Below are 8,553 nucleotides of genomic sequence, written 5' to 3'. Positions count from 1 at the left end.
ATTGGCAATGGGCAGATTGAGGAACTCTCTAGATCCCTGAGCACGACACACTACATACAGACGAAGATAACCTCTTGCTGCTTGTTCTGCTTTTAGGGATCTTGGCGACCATGTGTCCTTTTGTCGGGGATGTTCAGTCAGAGGAGAGCGGCTGAGTGTGGTCCTCCTCCTCAGTGGCTTTGCAGTGGGGCATAAGTCCCTTTCCCTTTAGAGACTGCAGATTTTCATCTGCACAATGAGGCTGGTGGAAGGATTAAAGTGAGCTGCTAGAAATTAAAAAAAAAAATCATAAAACTTGTGACACATTTCTTCTGCCAAAATTCTCTATCTCTGGCTTCTATCCAGGCAAAGCCAAATAAGACCCCCCAAATCAGAGCAGAGACATTCTTGTTGAAACTTGATTGAACTTGATTTGTTTTACTCTTGCTGGGAGACAGAGACAACCCTAAGTCTTGGGCAGTAAAGCTGTTTATTCCTATACTCTGTTTCCCTTCAATCCTTCCAAGATGCCTGGAAACAAGGTCTGCAAGTACTTAGAACACTTTTTGATGAAATGATAAGGGAGAGACCCATTTTTTCCTTATCACCTAGCTCAGCCTTCACCTGGCCTACCTCTGCCGAAACACACTAAGAAAAAGTGTTACCCTAGCTAGCTTTGCTCCTGGGAAGGCTCTGTCTGAACACGCTGCTTTTTAGAATGACTGCATTTATGGAACATCTGCTTGGGACATTCACACCACCAGGGGTCTGGGAGACGTAAGAAATGGGTGTGAAACCTAGTCTGTGGCTGTAAATTATAGTCTGAAAGTGATTTAAAAAAATAGAGCAAATCAAGACAAATGATGAACAGAACCCTGGCATATTGGGATTGAGAGCTTTCTAGCTAGAATCCGGACCCATGCCATGCGTAAATGTGGGGGTTCTGGGGCTCCCAAAGCCAGGGTTCCAGCTTCACTGCTGACCCGCTAGGAACTTGGTGTGCGACCCAGGCCCGGTTTGCACCTTGGTCTCCTAATTAAAAGGGAGAAGAATCAGAGTGCTATCTTTAGGTGGTGAGCTCCCTTTTCTGGAGGCATGTAAACATTTGCCAGGGTATGCTTGAAAAGGATTCCTATGTTGGTCTAGATAATATCAGAAATTCTTTTTTACGCGAAGATTTAATGAGGACACAGAGCTTGTTAATGAAAGAGACCTGTGGGTTAAAATGCTGCAGATCGATCCCACAGTCCTTTCTGCAAGGAACTGTAGCCAGCAGGGACCCAGACTTCGGCAGGCTGTGAGCACGGTTCACATGCCAATGAGGCAAGAGCCGTGAAGCCGAGTGAAAGGGAATGGGCAGGGCCATGCCAGAAGGATGGAAGTGGGGTTCTCCTAGTCCTCAGCCCCACGCACCCCAGGGCTTTTCAGCTGTGCATTCTGGTCTCCTTTCCCTGGACCTGTCCTCTACCGGGTAGAACTCCAGGCCGGCTCGAGAGTTTGTTTGCTTAAGATTCAAGGGCAGATACCTAAAATGCGCTCGGTGGGAAAGTTAAGTCCAGTGGAAGGGTTTCACTGTGTGGAGACACTTGGTCCGTCGCAGGCTCCTGGGAGAACCTGTGCACTTAATTGTAGTTGAAGTACTGAGGGTTGGTTGTCAGGACAAGACAGGAGAGAGGAGGACCCAGAAACGTGCCCCTTATTGTGTGTCCCCCCGGGGCGAAGAAGCCCGTCACACACAATAGGCCTCTCTCCTCAGAGTAGATCCAGATGTCAGTATGACCAGATTCACTCTGCTTACTACGTGTTTCACTGTCGCCGTTAGACGAGCCTCTGTTTCAGCCACGATGTGAAAATAAATGGAAGTCGATTGCTTGTCTAGAAAGTGAGAGAAGTCTCTGATCCTTTTTGCTGGATATTCGATACTAGAAACACCACAGCTGGGCTCTGGCTAGCGCAGGGCTTTACATGACTTTCTCAACATTACTAATAACTGCAGAGTTCCCGGTGGGGGCCTCTGCTGGGCTTTTGGGCGCATTTTGGAGAGACTTGGATGACCCATGCCTGGCTCAACCAGGATCAGACCCTATGGCTTACTGAGCAATAACATGTTCATGGTCTTAGTTCCTTTAGCCATTCCAAACGGGATGGAAAACCCAGTTTCTGCTCACATTTTGTCTCAGGAGAGTCAGGTAGCCCAGGCCTGCTCCCCACCTCTCTCGCCATGTCGCAGCTGCTTGGACAACAAAAACCTATTATCTGGGGGCTGCTCAGCGGCGGTGCCTAAAAGCCAGCCTTTCCCCAAATGGCTTACAGATGAGGAGCTCTCACCGTCAGATTTGGTTTTTCCTGTGTGGTTGGTGGGTCCCTCGACCCTGCTCTGTGCTCTTTACAAAGGAAGCACTCACTCCTCACAGGGTCTGTGTACAAGACGGTCTTAGACCAGCGAAGTGTCGGGCTCTTAGCAGCAAAAAGACCTCAAGTGAGGTCAGACTGGCCGGGAGTGGAGGAGGGTGGGGGAGTGCACAGACACTTCACTTGAGGACACACGTGGGTGAGTACAGCGAAATGGGCCTCGATGCTGAGTCAGACCTGTATTCAGGTCCTGGCATCATCACAAGTAACATATGTTACTTAACCGTCAGGAGCCTAGTTTCCTTATCTGTAAAGTGAGAACATGGTCTGGGTCTCAGAGGGAAAGGAAGCCGGTGTGAAGTCCCAGCACAGAGCCTGCCGCAAAAGGTGTCACTACGGCAGCTTTCATCAAAGGTGTCCAGGACCGACCGGACAGATGGCCAGGTCTGGGCTGCTCCACCGAAGCACGCACGCCACTGCCGGATGTCTCAGCTTTCTGCCTGCCATCTTCTCTGGCGTTTAACCTGTCCTTGTGCCCTGTATTCTCTGTGTCTGCTGGCTCCCACCAGGTCCCGTGTACTGGGACACCGTATGGCTCTGGTTCTTTTGTTGTTCTTCGGATTCCGAAGCGGGGAGCTGGCCCAGCTCCTCCTCCTCGACCAAGTCACACAAGTTTCCAGCCAACACTTGGATTGGCTGCCCTCGGGTTACAGGCGCACCTTGGTTCAGTCCATTACAGTCAGGAGGAAAGGGCCTGTGTTCCCGCCATCAGCGTCCGTGGGCCTGGTAGAGTCACTTGGGAATGGCAAATGGTGGCCCAGACTGCACTTCTAGCTACTATTACTAGGATAGGCGAGAATCTTTGTTTTGCCTGTGACAGGGTTCCTCCAAAGACTTCTACTTCATTTGGACTCTCATAGACCAGTGCTTCTTGTCCTTAGCGTAAAGGACCTGGAAGGTACTATTTATGTATCTTGCAAAAGGAGCAATCTCTCACTTTCTGGGGGTTCCTCCTCCCTTTATGACCCTTCTCTAGTTTTCTTTTTGAACGTGTAACTCTGGTCATAGTCATACACACATCCACAAGGACTTTGGTCAACTTGGTCGAGTTGCCGCTTCGAAACAGAAAAATTCACCCTGGGACCAATCAACCGCTAAAGAAGGCAGATTGACAGAGCGCAGTCCAGGAGACCTCAAAAGCAGTGTGCTGTCACTGTCACGCTCTCAGACGTCGCCAGGTCCATTTCAACCATCTGACAAAATCTCGTTGAGCTGTGTGGCTTTGTGTTTGTTTATCAGCGAAGCCGGTATTTACCATAAAATCTTATTCCAAAAAGTAAGCTACCCAAGAACAGAGGCCGCGTCTTGTTTTGTATCCCTCGTGGGCCCCGTGCTGGGGGGACGTGGGTGCTCAACGCATGATCGCCCAGTGGGAAGACCCCCAGGGTGGGGGTGAAGAACTGGGTTCCGGTCCTTGTTGAACACTACCTGCCTACTTGATACCGAGCAAGCCACTGAATTTGTGTAGATCTCATTTTCCTAATTCAGATGGAACACAATGGTAATATCCAGTCCCTTCCAGCTCTAAAATCATGGAATTTAAGATTTTACGTCTGGGTCCTGTGTTCCTTGTCTGGTTTCTCCCCACCTTCTGCCCTATTGAGAGATTGCTTTGACGCAGCTGAATAAACGCCTTGGAGAGGTATGATCCCTGGAATCCTATAAGTACTCCAAAGCCACACAAACTGACAAAGTTCTAGCGAAACTATAAAATGTTGTTTTAAATACGCAGTAGGCATTTCATTGCATTTGTTTAAAGCATAGGAAAATAAAAAGACCTACCAAAATAATAATGATGGTTCTAGGGTACTGGGGTCATTCGGTGGTTATTTTTCCTTGTGTTTATAACGTGAAATATTTTACATGCAGCATTTATAATACTTTATAAAAATAAGGATTATTGGAATGGAAAAGTTCTTGGAAACGAACTCAGGAGGTGAGAGTTCTAATTGTGCTTCCGTTTTCTCATTCCTAGCATGAGGATAATATCCACTCGGTCATCTCTACGTAGGTGTTGGGATGCTCAAATGAGGAAAGGTCTTCAGAATGCTTTGAAACATTCCAGGCCAGTGAAAGTGTTGACATAGTCGATGCAGAATTACTTGTTGAGCAGTTTGACAATTTCCTGGGTGTTTCTGATGCTTCTCTTCATTCAAGACTGGGCAGTGATCGTTCCTTTACTCCTAGTTTGCTCGCCTGTGCTGGGGAGAAGCTAGCCTGAGATTACAGTCTGGGGAACAATGGAAAAAAGCAGTACGTGTGAGGAGAGATTAAAAACTAAGTGCTCCAGAAAATGCCGGGTCGCCCTATTATTGACTTGTACCAGCAACTTATGCAAGATAACCGGTTTTATGTACCCGAGGAATTATAACGAGTTAGGAAGGCAGGCATGTTACTGGAGAGATTGGGTTAAGCAAGCAGAAAGCGCAGAAAGCAGTACATATAAGTCATTTCTTGGCTTTGAATTACAGTTTTAAAAAATTGTGTAAGAAAAACAATATCTACAAGCCAACCTCACCGAGTAAGCAGCAGGATAAAAACAATAGACAATAATTAAATCAATCCTACATTTAATAGCCACTAAGTAATAATTCAGGGTGTTCGTTTCTGCATGGTGATCCCGTGAGGCTGGGACAAGCACATGGGGAGGGAGACTGTTACACTGGTTTGTTCTTGGCTGAACATTAGAATCATCGGGGAACTTAAAAATATTTACGCCAGGGCCCACCCTGGCAGGATCTAATTTGCCTGGGGGCAGAACCTGAGTGTTTTGAGTTCCCCCACATGATTCTAATGTGCCTGCAAGCTGAGAGGATCACAGAGAAAGTGAGTTCTTGGACTGGAAATGACCAGTTAGCCAGCTTTCCTGGAGACTGTGGACTGTGGGCGGCTGTGGGCTGGAGATTAATAAAGGGCAGATGAATCCGGATTGGGATGTCACAATTTAGTAGGAAATCAGACTATGAGAATTGCTGTGGAAAAAGTTCTGACCGATCTCTAAAGTTAAGTTAGGACCTCTAGAGGCCGTGGGAAAAGCAGCATTCACTTCAGCGGTGCCCACTTGTTCATGCTGTCCAGAGACCTGGTCTATGAAACACCGGCGGGATCCCACATGAGCACACACGGGAACCGGAAACTAGGAACCGTCCGGGGCCTGCGCTGTACCCTGACTTCTGTTGTGGTGACGCTAGCAGATTGCTGAAGAATGAAGAAGGACCATGGTGATGTCGTTACCAGCTCGGATTTAACAATAACGCGTGGTTTCACACCCTATTTGTTGCATCTAGAAAAACCAGTATTATTCCATGTGCGCTCCAGACTTGATTTTGAATGGATTTTGGCCATTTTTAGTAATCAAATCCACACTCAAAAATTGAAGAGATACCCATCGAGATTTGAGAGAACATACTGCAGTTGTTAATTCCCAACACAAAACCTGTGTCCTGCCTATACAGGGTTTCTAAGCCCTGAGGACCGTTGGGGTAGAACCCTTGAACAGCTAACTCGCTTAGTCACCTGAACCATTACTTGTTTATTATGACTGAGCAAAGTACCACACAGTCATTAAGAACTGAAGAAAAGCCAACAAACTTCACTTGTCTACTGTGTCAAGACTTGTAAAAAAAAAGGTGATGAAATGCCTATTGGAAGTAGGCTGAGAATAAACTCAGGAGGGAAAAAGTACTTTCTCTAAACTTTCTGAAAAGGAGGCATTTTCAGAAGTTAGTGAGAAAGAGGGAAAAATTGTGTGTGCGTGCACGGGCACGGGCACACTTAAGTCTGAATAAAAAATGTCGGTAAAAGGCGGATCTGAAAAGGCAAGCATGTTGAAAACTCCTCAGCGAGAGCAAGCTGACCTAAAAACTGTGAGATACAAAATATTTTACTGTGATCCCCACATCAACACTTTCTCCCTTTTCTAAATAATGCCCTCCCCTCCATAAGCCCTGCCTCTGACTCTTTATCACACTTAGGATGCCGAAGACTTGGACGCCTACAGGTTCCCCTTCCTTTGGAGGTCGGCATAACTAGATCCTCAAGTGAAGACGGCAAGTTGTAGCCCCAGATATGTCAGTGGGTGAGGGAAGCTGAAGCTGCTCTCCTTTTCCCTTCCCATGGATTACACTGTCGTCACTAAGCCTGCTTGTTAAATTAGACCTGGGGAGACAGCAAGACAGCAATGCAAATCTGGTTACGCTGTTCACTTAGCTGCATGAATCTGGAGGTTTCCTTTCTCAAATGAAGCTTGGAGCTGTCGGCGGGGCTTGGAGTGCAGGGGAGCAGCAGGAAGACTTAGGTAGCGACGGACACGTGTATTGGGGTTCTCCAGAGAAACAGAACTAAAAGGATATACGGACACCTTATGAGTTGACATTTATTCTAGGAATTAGCTCTTGTAATTATGGAGGTCAAGAAGTTCCATAATCTGCCATTTGCAAGCTGGGGAACCAGGCAAGCCAATGGTGTAATTCATTCTGAGTCCAAAGGCCCAAGAACCAGGACAGTGAATGTCCAGAGGCAGGAGATGGATGTCTCAGCTCATCTGCATCCCCTCCGCCTTTTTCCATTCAGGCCCTCAGTGGATTGGATGTCACTTTTGTGAGCGCCGCTTCTCTGGTCCTTGGATTCAAATGCTAATTTCTTTGGGAAACACCCTCACAAACACACCCAGAAAAGTGTTTTACCAGCTATCTGGTCATCGTTGGCCCAGTCAACTTGATGCATAAAATTAGCCATCACGACACACAAACCTTCAGGAACTTACGCATCCCCTCTCCTTTGGCCTCTCCCACATGCTCTGGTTCAGCATCTATGACTTCAAATTCCCTTTCTAGAGCAGTAGCTCTAGAATCCTAGTGAGGAGGTGAAAAGCAGCTCCCACCCGAGAGACGGACGGGCCAGTCCTGGGTCCTTCCCTTCCAAGAGATGCTCATTAACACTGACACTTGACATTTTATGTTCCACGTCGCCCAGGGGCGCTGACTCTGCTCCTCAGTAATTTAGACAACTGCCTCACAGTTACCCAGTGATTCAGAGGAACAAGCCCAGTGACCCGACAGCTCTCCTAGGACAGGATCTCTCCCTTCCTAGCCCAGCTCCCAGCCCTGCCAGTCCGTTGGTCACTGGAGTACTCAACAGAGGGTCCACGGGCAGTGCAGCGACAGGATCCCCTTCCTCACGCCCTTCTTGTTTTCCTTCTGGGAGATGTCCCCTGATCCCCCCCCACACACACTTCATGTCCCCCTGCTGCAGCCACTTTTTTTGTGGCCTGCAGTCGCTGGCATGGCTGGTATAGAACCGCTCTAGTACAGCGAAACCCACGCACAAAAACTTCTGAGTCGCTTTGTGTATGTCATGGCCCTGAACGCAACCTCCGGCCCTGGGCAGCCACTCTGACTGCAGGGGTTTCAGGTGTGGCTGGCTTCATGAAAATCCACCCTCCGTGAAGGAAAAACACACAACGGATGTCCTGCGATGGTGACTTACTGTGTAAGTCAGTTATAACTAGTGTTATAACTAGTTTAATACTTGAGGGGAGAAGTTTTAACTGCTTTTTACTGAAAAGATGGCTTAAACCGTTGGGGCTAATCCAGCCTCTCTTTCCCACCTTTAGGAAAGCTAGAAGATGATTGTCGATTGGTAGGTCAGAATATGCACTCTGAAATGTGTCTCACTCGTGGAAATGAATTTACCTGGAACTTTTCAGACTCTGCTTGTCTGGTTCCCCTGATAACAGTGGACATGGTTTTTACAATCAAGGGACAGCCTGTGGCCAGGGAATGGAGGGGAGGAGATCATCGACTTCTAGGAACATAACCTTCACAAGTCTGTAAACCGCTTGAGGATAAGAGGGTCCACAAGATACTTACTCTGCATCCGATGGCTAACGGAGAAAGCACCTGGTAATTGTTCTGAATATGATGCTCTAAGCACACAGCTCACTCGGGTGGATGATGCCCTTTATTTTACTAAGTGCAGTGGGACAAAAGGGTACCCGCCTCAGGTGATTGTGTGGTAGGTCTGCCTCTACACAGGGCAGTAAGTAGTTTTGGAGATCTCTGTCTTAAGAAGATAGGAACCAGGGGCGCCTGGGTGGCTCAGTGGGTTAAAGCCTCTGCCTTCGGCTCAGGTCACGATCCCAGGGTTCTGGGATCGAGCCCC

Source organism: Meles meles, chromosome 10, assembly GCF_922984935.1.
Source record: "Meles meles chromosome 10, mMelMel3.1 paternal haplotype, whole genome shotgun sequence".
In the NCBI taxonomy this organism is placed as follows: Eukaryota; Metazoa; Chordata; class Mammalia; order Carnivora; family Mustelidae; genus Meles; species Meles meles.
Note: the sequence above shows the minus strand (reverse complement) of the source record.